Genomic DNA, 17,563 nt, shown 5'->3' with positions numbered 1-17,563 from the left:
TATTCCCCTTTCAGTGCGCTGGAGACTAGACGACCCTGGGAGATTGCTGAGGTAGAGCGCAACACCTACCATCAGCTCCCAGTACTTACCCCACGACTAAGTTACCCTAGCAGTGCTACTCATACACTCTGTCGGCAGTGGCAAATCGACGACCTTGCGGTCCTCTACCAACTATTTTTGCATTTTGCTATACCCGGACAAAAATTAAGAGGGAGCCAGTGAAGTGAGGCCAAGACAGGGGTTATGTGTTCACGTTTTTAGTGCCAGTTAGCAGGTGAGCAGCAGCATTCTGTCCCAATTGCAGTCGTCTAAGTGACGACTGTTTGATGCTGGTATATAGGGAATTGCAGTTGTCAAGTCTTGATGAAATGAAAGCGTGGATTGCAATCTCTGTTTGGGGGGAGATATGGCTTGACCTTGGCGAGGAGGCGGAGTTGAAAAAAGCTGGTCTTCACAACAGAGCTGATTTGTTTTTCAAACTTGAAAGTGCTCTCAAGGATTATGCTAAGGTTTTTGGCAGATGTGCGGATGTTGGAGTTAAGGGTGTCCGGGGGTATTGTAGGGTGGGGCCAGGTGTTGATCAAAAATAATTATTTCGGCCTATGGCCTGGTTTATAACCAAAACCTCAATAAGGAATAGTGTGTGTCGGTGGGGTGAGTGCCCCCGTTTTGTGCTGCTCAAAATATGTGTCTAGCCCTGGACACCCATCTAGCCGTGCATGCCTCTCTCTGCCCTTGGTTTCCTCTCTCTCTACTTCTGGAATGAAGCATAAAAATTCAAAAGCATAAGTCAAAACAAAAAAAAGAGTATTTCAACCTTGTTCAAAAACTATTTATCTTTACATGAACAGTCGATAGCAAGCATACAAGAGAGTGGTGAATAGAAAACAGGAGAGGGAGGGTAGTTAAAAAGAAGTCTCAAAGGCAGGTGTATTTATGTTGCTGAGAAAATTGTCTCCTATCCAAAACAATCCATCTATAAATCCTGTGTCCCTTTTATCCCCATATATGGAGTTCCCTGAACTCTCCCAAGCTGGTGTGTCATACATGACCGAAGTGATAGATGTGACTGACATCACAGGTCATGGTGCATAGTTTCTGCTGGGTATAGTGTTATAAAACCATTGAAATGCACATGCTCTGTCTGACATGACACGAGAGGAACTATTAGAAACAGCTGCAGCTTCAACACCAGGGAATGTTCTGTATAGCATAAATGTCTGTATAATAATTACAATCTTACTAATAACACATTACAACATTAATTTAACTTAACCCCCATTTTCCCACTCTCTGAGATAAATTAACATTCAGAATTTTGCAGTGTATAAACATGGAAAATTATTGAGAATTAAGTCTATTATTAACCACTTAAAGTTTAAGTGGTTAATAATTAATAAATGCAGTTTACTGGACCTGAGTTGGCTTTGTACTTGGACCGCATTTTTCCGTCTACACCGAATCTCTTTGCCAAACATAGCCGATCTACAATCTCACAACACGTCGGCGTCGCAAGTGCTATTTTTGCCCAATGTTCCCCACAGAATATGGATGCTGTGGTTCAAGTGGTTAAGAAATTTTGATTGATGGTGGACGGGTTCGAAAAATTACCGTACACGTAATTCTTAGAAATCTTGCCATTTTCGCCTATAATGACATGCCAAAATAGAGAGGCCAGGTTGAAAGGGTTTATGGCTAAAGACTCTGTTCCACTCAGTTTAATTTACCATAAAGCAGCAGATTGTGGTTGTGTTTACAGTACATTTCACATTCAGTTGCGAGGTTTCTTTTTGTCAATAGCTTTTGACATCTGCAGCCAGCTCTCGTTTCCAAAGTGCCTCCCCAAAGCCGTTCCTTTTGAAAACAGACAGTTTAGCTAATCTTCTCTGGCTGCTGGTGAAGAGCAGCAGGGAAAGCAAAACAAAAGCAAGCCAATGAATAAGACAAGGCTAATTTAGCTTTTAGATTAAGTTTTTTCTTCACTTATTTTTTTCGGTTTTCAAAATGTCTTTTCTCCAACACTCTTTAGAGATTCTGAGTCAGTATGTGTCTCTGTGACATTGGTGCAGGGGTCAGGGACTATTGACAACTCACAGAGTTTACATAAAAAAAATTCATCCAGTGTATAAAAAATATCACTTACAAGCTCACAACATTAAATCAGCTATAAACCAGCCTTAACCTCTTGAAGCTCATAGTAGCATCCCTATTCTGGGGGTAACATTTGCTGAAAATAGCAGATCTAAAAGTTCAGAATGCTGTGAAACACGATGCGTTGTGAGCTTGTGTAATAATAAAATCATATTTTTTTTTAAAGGAAAGAATTCCCCCCACTCTTTTATACCTTGTAATGTGACAAATAAACTTGAAGTTAAAGTTGTTTATGTATGGACTGTACAGGATTACACCCTCACAATCCACAGTTGTGCAGATTCTATTTTATTTTCATTTTAATTTCATTCTATTTTGCATCATATAGGTGTACTTGTTGTGCTGCTTTTTTGTTATTATGACAATTTCATTGTCTTATTGTTTTGTCCATGCTACTGAGGAGGCTCTGAATACAAGGACTTCACCTGCCATGTTGCCACTGCCATGCCATGGGCTTCATAATAAAAACCTAGAAACCACATCTTGACAATTGCATAGTGCTGGCAGGTAATGAGCTCATCTAGCAGCAGTCTTTCTAGTTTTATAAGGCTTTGCTGGGCCTCATGTTCTTCCTGGTGACATTCAGTGGGTGAACTGTGGACAGTTTCTTGTTTAGTGTGGCACATACATACAGTAGAGTGGTTATTGTGTGTGTGTGCACATGTCAGGAAGGACAGTGGTTCTCAAAGTGGGGTCCGGGGACCCCCAGGGTTCCTTGAGGGGGTTCCAGCGGGTACCGAGCAGAATGAGTTAATATAGCATAAAAATCAGTTTGACCACTTTAACCCTATTTTACACTTACACTATACCAGCATCGCTCTCGTAACACACAAGAAACACTATGCCAGCATCACTAAAATAGCCAATCTACAAGCACACAATGTGCCACGGCCAATGTGAGCTTGTAGATCTGGTATTTTGGAAAGAGAAATTGGGAAAGATTTTGAATAATTCTGAATAATTATCTAAACATTTCTATTACGGAGGTCCCTGGCACAAAATCCTGTCAGATGGTAGTCGGCAGCCAAAAATATCAGTTTTGGGGTCCATAACATGAACATGTTTGAGAGCAACTGTCTGTGTGTTAATTTGTAATGCTATGGAACTGTGTGCTTTTTATTCAGGGGGGGGGGCTATAGTGCTGATGTGATTGCGTTTTTAAAAAAAATCCTTGACCCCCCCCCCCCCCCCCCCCCCCCCACCGACCTCCAAATATTCTTCCGTGACCTCCCCTGAGTGACTGCAAGAAAATGCATGACACCCCCCCACCCAACCACCATAAACCATATTTTTTATATTCACACTAACAGTTGGTGGGAAAACATAAAACGAATGCTGATCGTTTATTATAGGCGAATTAGCGTCCGTCGGGGGTCCATTTGGTTCCATTATGTGCCCTCTTGGGGTTACAAAAACACCCCAAACGAAAGAGAGATTGAGCAACAATTTTTCATATTATATGCAACAGAAATGCTTCATATATGCATGACTGCATCAAATAACCAAAGTAGACAAAATAGTTAAAGAGGCTATTACCACAGAGTGCAAAGAAAGCATAGCCTACAGCCAGACAACCCAAAATGCGACACCTCTGACAACCACAATAAAGAGATGAAATACCCCCGCCCGGTTTTGTGCCGTACCAACATTTGATAAATAAGGCACTGTCCACACACTTTTACAAAAAACAGCTTTGCACAACGTATACACCAAATCCAATTGTATGTGCATATTGTACGTTAATTCATATTAACTTAAACACAGAGCAGATGCGTACAGATAAAATGCATGTATTTTTAAATGCAAATACATGGGAATTTCCAGAGAAAATAGCTAACAATATTCTAAGATGGTTTCGGCATTTTGATAACAGTTCTAGCATTACATTTATTACGTGTATTTTATTTTCACATTGTCTTGTATAATCTTGAATTTGTTTGTCACAAAGACACATTTTGTCCAGTGAAGATGCAATATTTTAAGATGGATTTGCCCTTAAAATGCCTTTCGATAACACCAAACTGTACCATCACCGTCTGTTGTCTTGCTGTGATGCATGCCTTCATTCTGCTAGTGGAGGAACTACATTTGTATTTGATTTTAAATAGTAACAGCTTGTAGTAATAGCTTGTAAAAGTGCTTGAATTGCCCATCTGAATGCTGGATTCCTTTAACAGTGACAGCACTTATTACATTGTCTTCAGCTCAAACCACCAGCAACCTTTGAAATGTGGACCCCCCAGCCCTGAGCCCCCCATTACTCGAGTTCTGATGCACAGTCTAACGACACTCGTACAACGTCGTACAGATGGTGAGACACCATTCTCTATTTCTCTCCTTCTCCAGCCTAGACTCGCCTTCTCGTTCAGCAGAGTCTGCTATGCCACTTAAGCCAGATTCCCAATTCCCTATTGCGTTCGTATTAATTAATTGCACGAAATGTCAGTGGCTGCTGGCGAGGGTGCATGCGATTAAAGACAGCCATCATTTAGCAGGTCATGATTTTGATAAGGGCAATTAGCCCACAAGCTGCTGCAGAAAATCGATGACCTGAAGAAGAGGCGGTCTCTAAGAAATTCCCATGACCCAGGCTGCCAATATAATATATTGGCATATATTATTCAGTAGTGAGGCAGAGGATGAAAACGTGTGAAGATGAAGGTTGAATTCATCTTTTTATTCTTATTTAGCCAATCTTCGCAAGTACAGAAAAAGCTGGACGTTTTTGCTAAGCAGGTAATCAAGTCGGCACATTGCCTTTGAGTAAAACGAGAAGCGATAGCAGGGAGGGACTGTTTGTCTCTTTTAGCTTGGCTCTAATGTGTATATGGATCTAGGTTTTCAATTAAACTGTGACACACCTGAAAGCCAGCCTGTCCTCTTGGTCCCAATCATCTAGCTCTTTCAGAGGCCATCATTCAAAAACACTATAACAACCTCATGGTGAGGGTGCATTATTTATTCAATTCTATTTCCCAGTATTGGAGCTGAGTGTAGCTATACACAGTAAAATCCTGAGTGTTCATTTATCCATTTGAAACTCTGAAAGTGTACCGAATGGACCCGTGGGTTACATTTTGAACAATCTGAGTGTTCAATTATCAGACGTAGGATTTTGCTGTGTATGTGTCAACAAAAGGCCCTCCCTTTCCAATCTCATTCCTCATAACCCTGAATATTCATCTCATCCCTCTGATTACGTGCTCACTCGCAGGTTTGGTTCACATGTATATGGCTGATGCGAAGGGCAGATAAATCAGCCTGTGGTAATGAAATATTCGGCAGCTGACAAATGGGAGTCTCCACAACTCAGCCTTCATTAGGTTTAGCCCCGTTTAAATGTCTCTTCATGCAGTTTGGTGAATGCTTTGCCATCTGCTGTGAGGCTCATATCACATGAACAATTTTCTGGAATATGAACTTTTGGACCAGTGGTAGGCAACAGCAGCCCGGGGGCCAGAACTGTCCCAGAAGCGATAATATCCGGCCCATCGTATTAGTTTGCAAATAATTGACAATATCTGACTCACAGTACCACATATAGGCTATTATGCCCATAAATAGTGAGTCTATACCCCCCTATACGGTACCTGAAGAAAGCTTATTACTTTTATCCATGTTGAGTAAATGACAAGCACACACGTTGGGCAGTGGGGTGCACTATGGTGTTTTCACTATCAACTTTCCTGTTTAGACTTCTGGATGAACATTTTCTCTTGTGTAAAAAGAAAATAGTTCACATGCCTTAAACAACACTGATTCTCTGCGAAGAAACCTTGAACAATGAAAGAGCTCGGCCACTTGGGTGTCGAAAGGGTGTTAACCCCTAACCTAACCTAACCCCTAATATGTGTATATATGACTGGGTGGACGGTACTATAACGCACGCACGCACGCACGCACGCACACACACAGACACACAGACACACACACACACACACACACACACACACACACACACACGCGGGGCAAAAACATAATCTCCATTTCTCCAAATTATATTTTAGAATTTCTGCACAATATGTAGAAATACTGTACTGTAGGTATATTAGAGTGGGGTTTATGGGCCTTGGAGTTTTCAAATTACGCTGTGGATTTGAGCTATAAAAATGATGGCATAGAGGGCGATAGGCATAGAAAATGAAAATATCATACTTTCACATGACACCAGCATACAGCAAATAGTGTTTTCTCAAAGGGTTCTTCGACATTTTGAACTATGCTTGGCAGTTTTTCCTCAGCAAACATTTGTCAATTATGGGAAAAAGTTACCACACTTGCCCTTCAATCTCCCTAAAATGGCTTTGTTAGCATTGCCGGCATTCTTCATTGAAACTATAGGGCATAGCTACTGTAGCCGTGTGGTTTGTGGCTTTCCATCTTCTGTGGTTTAAATCAACCACTTGAACCCCAGCATCTCAATTCTGTAGATCGACTATTTTCTGCGAAGGCATTTAGCGTAGAGTGAAAACAGGAGGGGGCCTAGTATAGAGCCCTGGGGGACTCTGGTCAACTACAGGAAGTATACAGGGTTTAAGTGGCTAACAAGCCATTTGGGAGAAACTGAGTCGAATGGAAAATATGGTTAAAAGCATCCACAGTTGGTCTTTGGTCTTTTGCAATGAGTGCAACCTCAAGGTTCAAGAGGTTTTATTTGTTACATGCTCATTTAAGTGTGTTGGTGTGGCTACTAGGTAATAAAGATAATAATACAAGTGTACAAAGTATAAATAATAGTGTGTAGCATGTAAAATGTACAGTGTAGACATTTAAATAACCTGATAGGTGTGCAAAAATATTATCAATGTATAGAATTGATCTTCACCATCATCATCGACATTTAGGGGGTCACTGCAACCACTAGACAAACCTACACACCTGCCTGAAAGATCTAGGTTAAAGTTGACACACCTCCCTCCATTACACTGATTGATTTGATCTGGTTCAATGGAAGTCCCCAAAACAGCAGACCCTGTCTGCCTGGCATTCAGGCATGTATAACAAGCAAACACTCACTTCCACGTGGGGCTTTTGTTTAGCAGCAGCCTACCCAAAACACACGGCTCAATGTTCGGATGATATCATACCAAGGTGCACATGAATTCAACAGGTTGTTTCTTCAGTGTCTCAATAGATCAGTACCACACCGGTCCCGACATTTCGGCAGATGCGCCTTGATCAAGGTAGCCGTTGAAAGTGGTAGATCATGCTAGTGATGTTTTCATGAAACTGCCCTTGGCATTAGAGGGGGGAGGGGGGACAAATAGAAATGAGTGTTTGCTTGTTATACATGCCTGAATGCCAGGCAGGCAGGGTCTGCTGTTTTGAGGACTTCCATTGAACCAGATCAAATCAATCAGTGTAATGGAGAGAGGGAATCAGACTTTGACCTAGATCCTACAGGCAAGTGTGTAGGTTTGTTTAGTGGTTGTAGTGACTGTCCCCTAATGTTGATGATGCTGATGATGATGATGAATTCTATACATTGATTATATAACACCTATCAGGTTATTTACATTTTTACACTGTACATTTTACATACTACACACTATTATTTATACTTGGTACACTTGTTATCTTTATTACCTTAGTAGTAGCCACACCAACATTTCAATGCACATACTAGACGTGATTAGTATGTAACAAATAAAACCTCTTGAACCTTGAGGTTGCACTCATTGCAAAATACCAAAGACCAACTGTGGATGCTTTTAACCATATTTTCCATTCGACTCAGTTTCTCCCAAATGGCTTGTTAGCCACTTAAACCCTGTATACTTAGTTGACCAGTCCCCCAGGGCTCTATACTAGGCCCCCTCCTGTTTCCACTCTACGCTTAAACATCTTCACAGAAAATAGTCAATCTACAAGCTCACAACACGACACAACACGACACAACACGACACAACGTGACACGTTTTGAGCTTAATTGTAGATCTGCTCATTTTGCCTAATGTTTGCCCCCAGAAGAGGTATGCTGGGGTTCAAGTGGTTGATTGAAACCACAGAAGATGGCAAGCCACACAGCTACTGTAGCTATGCCCTGTAGTTTCAATGAAGAATGCCTGCAATGCTAACAAAGCCATTTTAGGGACATTGAAGGGCAAGTGTGGTAACCTTTTCCCATCATTGACAAATGGGAAATGGGAAATTCTCCCCTCTCTCCTGCTATAATTGACAAATGTCAATTATAGCTTTGTTAGACTGGCTCTACAGCAGATTTGAACTAGAAACACATGACACCTAATTATGTGATTCCAGTTCAATCCTGCTGCCGCCTTTCACCAATGTCCATTACATTCACACATACATTCTCACACCGATGGCGAACGCAAGGTGCCATCCGGCTCTCTGGGAGCAGTTAAGTTAAGTGTCTTGCTCAAGGACACTTTGACACATAGTCAGGTGGAGCCACCGAGCCAGGGATCGAACTGGGAACCATTTGATTCCAAGATGGCTGCTTTGACTCCTAGGCCACTGCCTTCCCACGTCATCATAGACATATAAAGGTAGACGCCTCCAACGCACTGTGATTGGCCAGTAGTCACTTTGAGTGGCAGCTTCCCCTGCGGAAGAGCCTTGTATTCGATACAGGTTGCTCCAATGAACTGCAGAGGCCAATGAGGTATCTATGTTTCTATATCTATGTTCGTCATGATGTCTGTTAGAAAGGCCACACCGACCTTACCTTATAATTGTGTTTATTGCCTCCTGATTCTGATTGGGTATTGCTTCATGCTAGTTCACTCTGAGCACAGGTGCTCCTCATTTCAGTAATAAGTGTACCAGCTGTTACTAATTGAGTTTGTTCAGTATCTAGTTTTGACCTGACTGCCTGGAAGTTTGTTTCTCTCTTCAGTTTACCATGTTTTTTTGCTGTTTGTGGATGTACAAAGATCACAGCTTTAATACATCCCCTGAACTGGGAAAGTCATGGTTCCTTCCGTGTCCTCTAACCGGGACACACCTCCATACCTTGCGCCAGTCTAAATAAATCACATTCCCTGGAGACCTCGTCTCTTTTACAATGTCTCTTTGCAGACAGAAGTGACCATAATATGACCAGGCATCACAGAGGCCGCTCTTTCCAAAATGTTTGCATTTTTGTTTTGTCCAGAAAGTCAGAGCCATTAAATGAGATATTGCTTGTTTAGATTGTCTCAATCGTTTAGGAACAACACAGAATTGATGGCAATTTAACACCGCCTAACAGAGAATTTGACATTGGACGACAAAACACAGCCATGCCGTCTCAATTCATCCCTATAATGCCCTAAGTATCTCAGCGGACAATGCATGTGAATGCTGAATGATTAGAGAAGAGAAATTGCTTTGATTGTTTCCTTTGTCTCTGTGAGCTGCCTGGATCGTTGTTTCATGATAGAAAACGAAAATGGGGAGCGCCGGTAGCCGAGTGGTTAAGACGCGCACCACATACACTGAGGACTGACAGCGAGTCCCGGGTCGATTCCTGCATGTGCATGTCACTCTATCCCTGTTTCCTGTCTCTCTATACTGTAACTATCAACAATGACAAAGACAGTCAATATAAATATAAATTCCAAATACAAACGGAAAAGAGACAACAAAGGGTAAACAAGTAAAACCCACGGTCGGTGGTGGTCGGTAGCTCAAAGAATGATTAAAATGTGTCTGCATGAGGCTTGCGGGTACAATTCTCCCCTCTCTCCTGCAAAGCTCTGAAATCTCAACTGATCTGGAGTCACTCTTGTCAATGTTCAGCAAAGCACTGCTCCTACTGCAGGTGTTTAAATGTTTCATAGGATGCCTCTTACCCTACATCACTGCTGTAAATGAGGTTAACTTACACAGAGTTGAGAGTAAAAAAGAGAGAGAGAGAGAGAGAGACAGAATAAGAATGCTGAGCACTGATATCATATTTGTTGAGGAGACAAAAAGGGACACTGACATTCGGGATATTAACTGCTCCATGTCATCTGAGATGCAATTTGTACACGATCAGCATTGCATTTCATTGCATTAATCTCTAGCTCCAGACGAAAAGCTTCTCACAGCTGTCAGATGCACAATCACAATCAGGATCTCACTCGGTTTGCAAATGTACCACTACAATTCTTTATTGTTGAGTCACAGTGGGATTTATTAAAAGAACTGGTATTGACTGCTAGACCATCAGATCAGCAATAGTCAGCAACTATGGGCCTCTGTGGACTGAAACGAATGTTTGCCAGGCAATGCTCTAAAAAGAATAGTGTTATGTTGCTCATGATATGTCTAAATGAATGTATATGTTACACTCTACATGTTGAATAACATATAGGTTTCATACCATCATTGGAACACTCAGTCTCAGTCTATAAATTAAACAACGGTTGGGTACAAACGACGTTCACAGGTGAATTCCATTTGCACATTTTCAGTTTACCGTTTACAAAATAATGGCAATAGTGGTGGTAGTGGCACTTTCATTTTCTGTTTCTTGTTTTGAAACATTAAACATTTGACAAACCGGTATATACAGTAGATAATATTTGAGTAAAACCTTCATTCATAAGATTTCCCGTCCATATCATTCCTTGATAACCGTTATCAACGGTCCCACCATTTATTAATGCTCTACTGCACCATGATCCATTTCAGTTTCATATCTGGCCATAGACCGGACACGCTTTACCACACAAGTTCTACAGCGTCCCTATTCTGGTGTTAATATTCACCAAAAATAGTCGAAAGTTCACCCCAAATGTTCTTCAATCTCACGACGCGTTGTTAGCATGTACTGTAGATTGGCCTTTTTCAGCAAAATATTTGGTGTACAGGGAAACACATGCATACCTTGTACATAGCCCTAGGGGACACCAGTCAGTGAAATATAGGTTTAAGTGGTTAAACAAGTTGACCGTGTATGGAGAGCTCTTTCCCTCCCTTCTTCAATCTTTCTGTCTCTTAACTCTATCACAATCAATCAAAACCCTCTTATTCCAGTCCTCCCATACACTGTCACCAGAAGAACTTTTCCATTTAGGAAAAAAAGGCCAGCAAGTGACTCATGTGTGGTTTGTTGTTTGTTTTTCACAGCACCTAGTTGTTGTTTTTCCCCCCAATCACCTTTTATGCACCTACGCACGACAGAAACAAGGCTGGCTGATATAATGCTGGGATCAGACAGTGATCTGGAAGGGCTCTCATAAGAAGAGATGAATGAATCATAATGCATCAAGTGGTAAGCGGATATTGCCGAGAGCAAAGTGTCACATGAAAGCACTGCTGCAATTTAGATATCTACTCATCGTCGTTGGAAATGAAAGGAAGGACAATTTGGAGATGGATGGCGATGCAGTCCTGCAATACCGCTGTCTTTTGTTGTGTCTCCTCAGTTTTGAGAAAATGGAGTTAGATGTAATTTGGGGAACTCAGCAGACAGACAGACACACATACGCAAGTTTGTATTTTGCATCTCTGTTGCAATTTTCCATACAATTGCAATTATTACAAGGTCCTTTGCCATTTATGACCAAACCCCAACACCTAAGTCTAATCCTATCCCTGACCACAACCTGAATCTTTTACTAGATTCTAGACTAGATTAACATTTGTGGGGACTTTTGGTCCCCACAAACACCCCTGGTGTTGCCAGGTTTCGCGTGAGAAACAAGCAGCAAGGTCTATGAAAACAAGGCCCTTCACCGGGTATGGTCTAGTAAGTCTAATTCAGTCCTAAACCTAAACCTAAGTCCTTACCATGAAACACTGTGGACCAGTTTAATGTCCTCACTTTCAGTCATTTCCCTCATCATTCTATCCTTGTGAGGACATTTTGATTCTCAAAAAGATAGCAGAGCAAGTACACACATTCACTCAGGCTGATATGTTTCACCAAACATACTGTGTTCATAGCCACCTACATTGCTGGAGGCGTATTGCTATGGATACAGAACCAACACACCACTTCAGATCAACCAAATGTCAAGGAAACCCCATAGATTGATGTAAGTATCAAATTGTAACTGTAGATTTGTATTATTACAAAAGATGCATTAACCACTTCAGCCCAATATATGTATACTTCGTCTATTTGAGAATAGACGATCTATATCATGGTATTTCTACTTTTACTTAAGTAAACAATCTGAGTACTTCCACCACTGGCACTCACTCACTCACACACACACACACACACGCACACGCACACACACACACACACACACACACACACACACACACACACACACACACACACACACATTTGAAATATTTATTTATGCCCACATAATAAGAAGTACAGGATGTACAAAGGACATAAACGCTGCCAGTGCAGTCAGATAATGGGAAAACAGCCAGTTACAAAGTGCATGTAAAGCAGAGCATTGTTACTTACAAAACAAAAGATGGCATACTTGTCGAACACAGCGGACAACAATCATGGGTAAAGGAAACAATCTCCTCCAAATTGAGCGGCTTCCTATAATAGCTGATATTGAGCAGTACCTTGATAATTGTTTAGCAATCCTTTTGGAGAGGCCGGCCAATTGCAGGCCCCTCACAACCAACTTGTGCACGTGTCCTAGACTACCTAAGATAAAAACCAAAAGTTTACATCTGCGCACACACACACACACACACACACACACACACACACACACACACACACACACACACACACACACACACACACACACACACACACACACACACACACACACACACACACACACACACACACACACACACACACACACACAAGGTCTGCTTAACAGGAGAGATTGATTGATTGGCAGAGGTGTTAAGTGTATAATGATGAGCAGCAGCCGTGAGCTACTGCTCTCCATCAAGAAGACACTCAAGGTTCTTAGATTCTATTTGACTTTTTGCTTTGACCTACAGTGTAAACTTTGGATTCCCAAACTACAGGATGAAATACTGCACTACCGTAATAAACTGAACCATATCCAGCCCTTTGGGTTTTCCAGACTGGTGTGGCCAAGGCAAGGGGAAGATAAAGACATGGCTGCATACCAGTAATGGCCGATATATACTTTGCTGTACGATGGAGTTGCGCACCGGAAATAGTCGATCTGCAAGCACACAACGCGTCGCATCCGCGACTATCGACTATTTCCGGCGTGCGACTCCGTCGTACAACCAAGTATAAATCAGGCTTAAGGCCTGGTCAGAGGTGAACCACACTCTGCTATAGAGCTGCAAATGTCGATAATTTTCTCAGAAATTATTCTTAAGATTACTTTTTTGACTTCCCTTTCCCAAGCAACATTAGCCACTTCCTCCTAGGGGATCCCGAGGCGTTCCAAGGCCAGTGTGGAGATATAATCCCCCCTTCTGGTCCTTGGTCTGCCAGGGGCTCTCCTCCCAGTGGTACGTGCAGCGAGGAACTCCCTGGGGAGACGCTCGGGAGGCATCCGTACTAGGTGCAGTAGAGAGCAGTCTCTCGCGGATGACTGAACTTCTCACCCTATCTCTAGAGAGGCCAGCCACCCATCTGAGAAAACTCATTTTGGCCACTTGTATCCGTGATCTTATTCATCGGTCATGACCCACACTTCATGACCATAGGTGAAAGTAGGAACAAAGATTACTCTGTATATCGAGAGCATTGCTTTCTGGCTCAGCTCTCTTTTCGTCACAACAGTGCGGTACAGCGACTGCAATACCGCTCCTGCTGCTCCATAAGCCTCTAATTTTGAAAACAGAATTATATAACAGAGAATCGAATCGAGAATTATACTTCGTCACACAACGGTGTCGGGCAAAAATCCTATATTAAAATTGGCTTAAGGGAGGACCGGCGGCCCGAACTCTAGAGTAGTGTGTGTGTTGGTGGCCCAAACCTCCAGTGGCCCAAACCTCTACTATTGAAAACTACATATTACTATATACAATACATATTACTATATGTATTGAATTATTACCTGCCAGCCTTCTTCTTCACCCACAAACATTCAGTAACACATTTAAATGAAATGAGGCCTTGAAATACTGCTAGAACACATACTGTAGGTTATATAGCAGCCAACAATAAGGATCATTTGTGTTGTTTATTTGAATATTCCCTGTGTCACACACAATACAGTAGCGGTTCTATAGATGTATAGATACATATTTATGAATACCCCTACACCCTGCTGTTTTGCTGTTTGCGTGTCTTTGTTTTGAGCAATGCTGCAAGGACATAAATCTTGTAGAATGTTGTCGAAGCTTGTGTGCTTGTGCAATAAAAACAGATGGTGATGCAAGACATAGATAACTGAGAAATACAATGGATGACATGCAGACAAAGGCCCCCAGTGGAGTGCCACAGTCAAACATGCACTATTTAATCGGACGCATGTGCGTGCACAGACACGTGTGTGTGCGTGTGCGTGTGCCTGTACGTGTGCGTGTGCGTGTGCGTGCGTGTGTGAGTGCGAGGTCAGCAGGCCTGTCCTGCTCTGATTCAGCACTTGTCCATCAGGGGAACAGCTCAGGCCTCATTTTATTTCCTTTGGTTTATGAGAAACACACCTTGCGTATAGTAAACACCATAATCTCTCACCAATCAAATATTGCCGGAAACCCCATCCATAAACTCACACTCCCTGTGCACACAAAGATGCTATGCAAGCCCACTATTTGGGTGCCTCTAGTGCACACCACTGGTTCTCAGAGTGAGGTCCGGGGACCCCCAGGGGTCCTCGAGGGTGTTTGAGTGGGTTCTCAGCTCAGTGATTGATAGTTAGGAACCAAATGAAATGGACCGTTACAGGTCTGTAACTCCAAGAAAGTCTCTAGAGTACATTGGGGTCCGGGGATTAAAAAAAAGGTCATCAATTGGGGGTCCGTGGCATAATACAAATACAAACTAGGGGTCCTTGAGAGTAAAAAGTTTGAGAATCACTGTACACCAAACAAAAAGTACAACTTTTCCTGTCTCTCTGTTGGGACCGCCGTTAATCTTTTAACGCCACAGAACGCACTTTCCCTAATTCCCTTCACCCACGTATTTCTACAATATAGCAAATTTGGTGCAACCAAGCACACCCCCAATATTAATTGGAATCATACAAAATGTTGCAGCAGTTTGCTCGGAAAACTCCCAGATGTCGCATTAAAATAAGATTCTCATCTGTGCAAAACAACACCTTGATGGAAAGATGCATGCGAGTCTCACTCTGTCGGCCACATCATCTCTATACCCATCAAAGCATAGCACCAGCCTTATAGAGCCTGTGTGTGTGTGTGTGGGTGTGGGTGTGGGTGTGGTGTGTGTGTGTGTGTGTGTGTGTGTGTGTGTGTGTGTGTGTGTGTGTGTGTGTGTGTGTGTGTGTGTGTGTGTGTGTGTGTGTGTGTGTGTGTGTGTGTGTGTGTGTGTGTGTGTGTGTGTGTGTGTGAGAGTGAGTGTGCGAGACGGGGGGGCTTCTCTCTCCGGGGAAAAAAAAAGGGAAAAGAATGGCTGCTGTTTTTCTCTTATCTCTTATGTTGCTACATCTGTTACACACAGCAGCGCTCGCATGTGTCCGGCCTGTTTGTTTTCATATTTCTGCTGCGAGTTCCCATTTCGCTGAGCAGCCACTTGGGAGGGAAGGTCGTCATGTGCAAGGCGTGCAGAGGAGGAGGATTAGTTCAGGGTAGAAGTAGCAATACAACAATAATAGCAATACTCTATCACAAGTAAAAGGTCTGTATTCAAAATGTGACTTGGGTAAAAGTAAGTATTGGTATAAAAAATATACTTAGAAGGAGTATAGAAGGGGTTACACTGTGTCTTTGTGGACAAAGCATATCTCTGCTGTCCAGCCAGAAACTGCTAACTCCAAAACGCTCATTGTTCAGGAAACGCAAAAACAAAATATACGTTTTTCAGGAAATGAAGAAAACCTTATATTTTTAAAACAAAGCAATACTGCCTCATCAAAGTTGGAATAGTGACTTTATATATTGTCAGATACTTGCATGTGTCATTATATTATCAACACTTTAACCAAATCGCGGGTAAATCAACACTTTACCCAGCGCAAGTGGAGTTAGCAGTTTCAGACGAGCAGAAATCAAGCTGAAGTGGAGTTAGGTGTCCAAACAACAGTAGCTCCACTCGCTGCTGAGGGAGAGGTTTCAAAAGGGTACAAATTCTCAAAAGCTAACAATGGATCTCCAAGCTCACAATGCATCACAACAACGTGTGAATTAATGCCCTGATGCTTCATGCCACTTATTATATAGGCCTACAATAATAAACAGGACTTTAAATATTACAATAACTTCTGCAAAGAGGTAGTAGAATAGCGCGACAGAAATGCTATGAACGCCTTTCTTCTTGTCACATTGCTCTCCTCATTAAACACTTAATAGATTTTAGAAATATAATTACTTGTTTTCATAACATTAGCGTCAGTGCTAAGTTTGATAAACAGGTACACTGCATAGTTTTAACAGACTACGGGGAGCTTGTTTACGTGGTCCTCCTCGTTCACTGCGCAACGCGCTCTACTCATGCTGTTGAAAAGCAGCGCTGTAGAGGAGAGGGGGGAGTTGTTTGTTTTTGACGGACAGTTTGAGGATCCAATGGAGTTGGGAGTTTTCGTCAGAGGCGCTTTTTAATACTTTTCATTGGTTCAAATGTTTTGATATTTTACACAGACCTAAAGGGTGTTCAATAGCCTTGATTTATGAAAAAAGAAAAAAAAACTGAAAATGGAGTTAGCTGGTCCTGGCTGGACACCGACGATATGATTATTGATAAGTGCTTCTCAAACTTTTTCATGTCAAGGACCAGCAAATTGATATTTATCCGGCCAGGGACCCCCATCTGAAAACCTTTTGTGCCAGGGACCCACAAAAGAGAAGTCTTCCAAACATTTTCGAGATTTTTCAAAAGATAATCAAAAATGGCAGATGTACAAGCTTGCAGCGCGGCGCGAAGTGACGCGCTGTGAGCTTGTATATCTGCTATTTTTGAATAGCCAAAGTATAAAATATGGATAAAGTGGTTAAGAGATTGTGATGCTTAACACATTTTGCTGGGGACCTCCTGGAACCTCCCCAACGACGCCTGGGGGTCTCCGGACCCCACTTTGAGAACCAATGCGATACGGTGCCGAGAGAGGAAGTGTATTGCATGAGGAACTCAGGAGTGGCAGAGAAGTATAATGTCAAAATGGCGCAGGATGAGGACAGTGTGACAATTGCAAAGAGTGTGGATGCAGGTTCAAGGTGAAGAACGTGGGCTTACATCAAGTGAGAGGTACTAACAGGTTGTAGAGAGTCTGTAAAGGTGGAGGTATGCACTTAAATCCATTAAGACTGGGAACGCTTCTGTGTCATTTTAGGATTTCTTTGGCTATTTGGCTTTGGATTTTTAACTCTGATCTGTGCTTCTGGGGGTCCCTGGAAAAAAAACATATTTTGAGATGGGGGTCCGTGGCCAATTACATATCAT

The sequence above is a fragment of the Gymnoscopelus microlampas genome (assembly GCF_963454915.1).
Source record: "Gymnoscopelus microlampas genome assembly, chromosome: 2".
In the NCBI taxonomy this organism is placed as follows: domain Eukaryota; kingdom Metazoa; phylum Chordata; class Actinopteri; order Myctophiformes; family Myctophidae; genus Gymnoscopelus; species Gymnoscopelus microlampas.
This window is presented reverse-complemented; position numbering follows the sequence as displayed.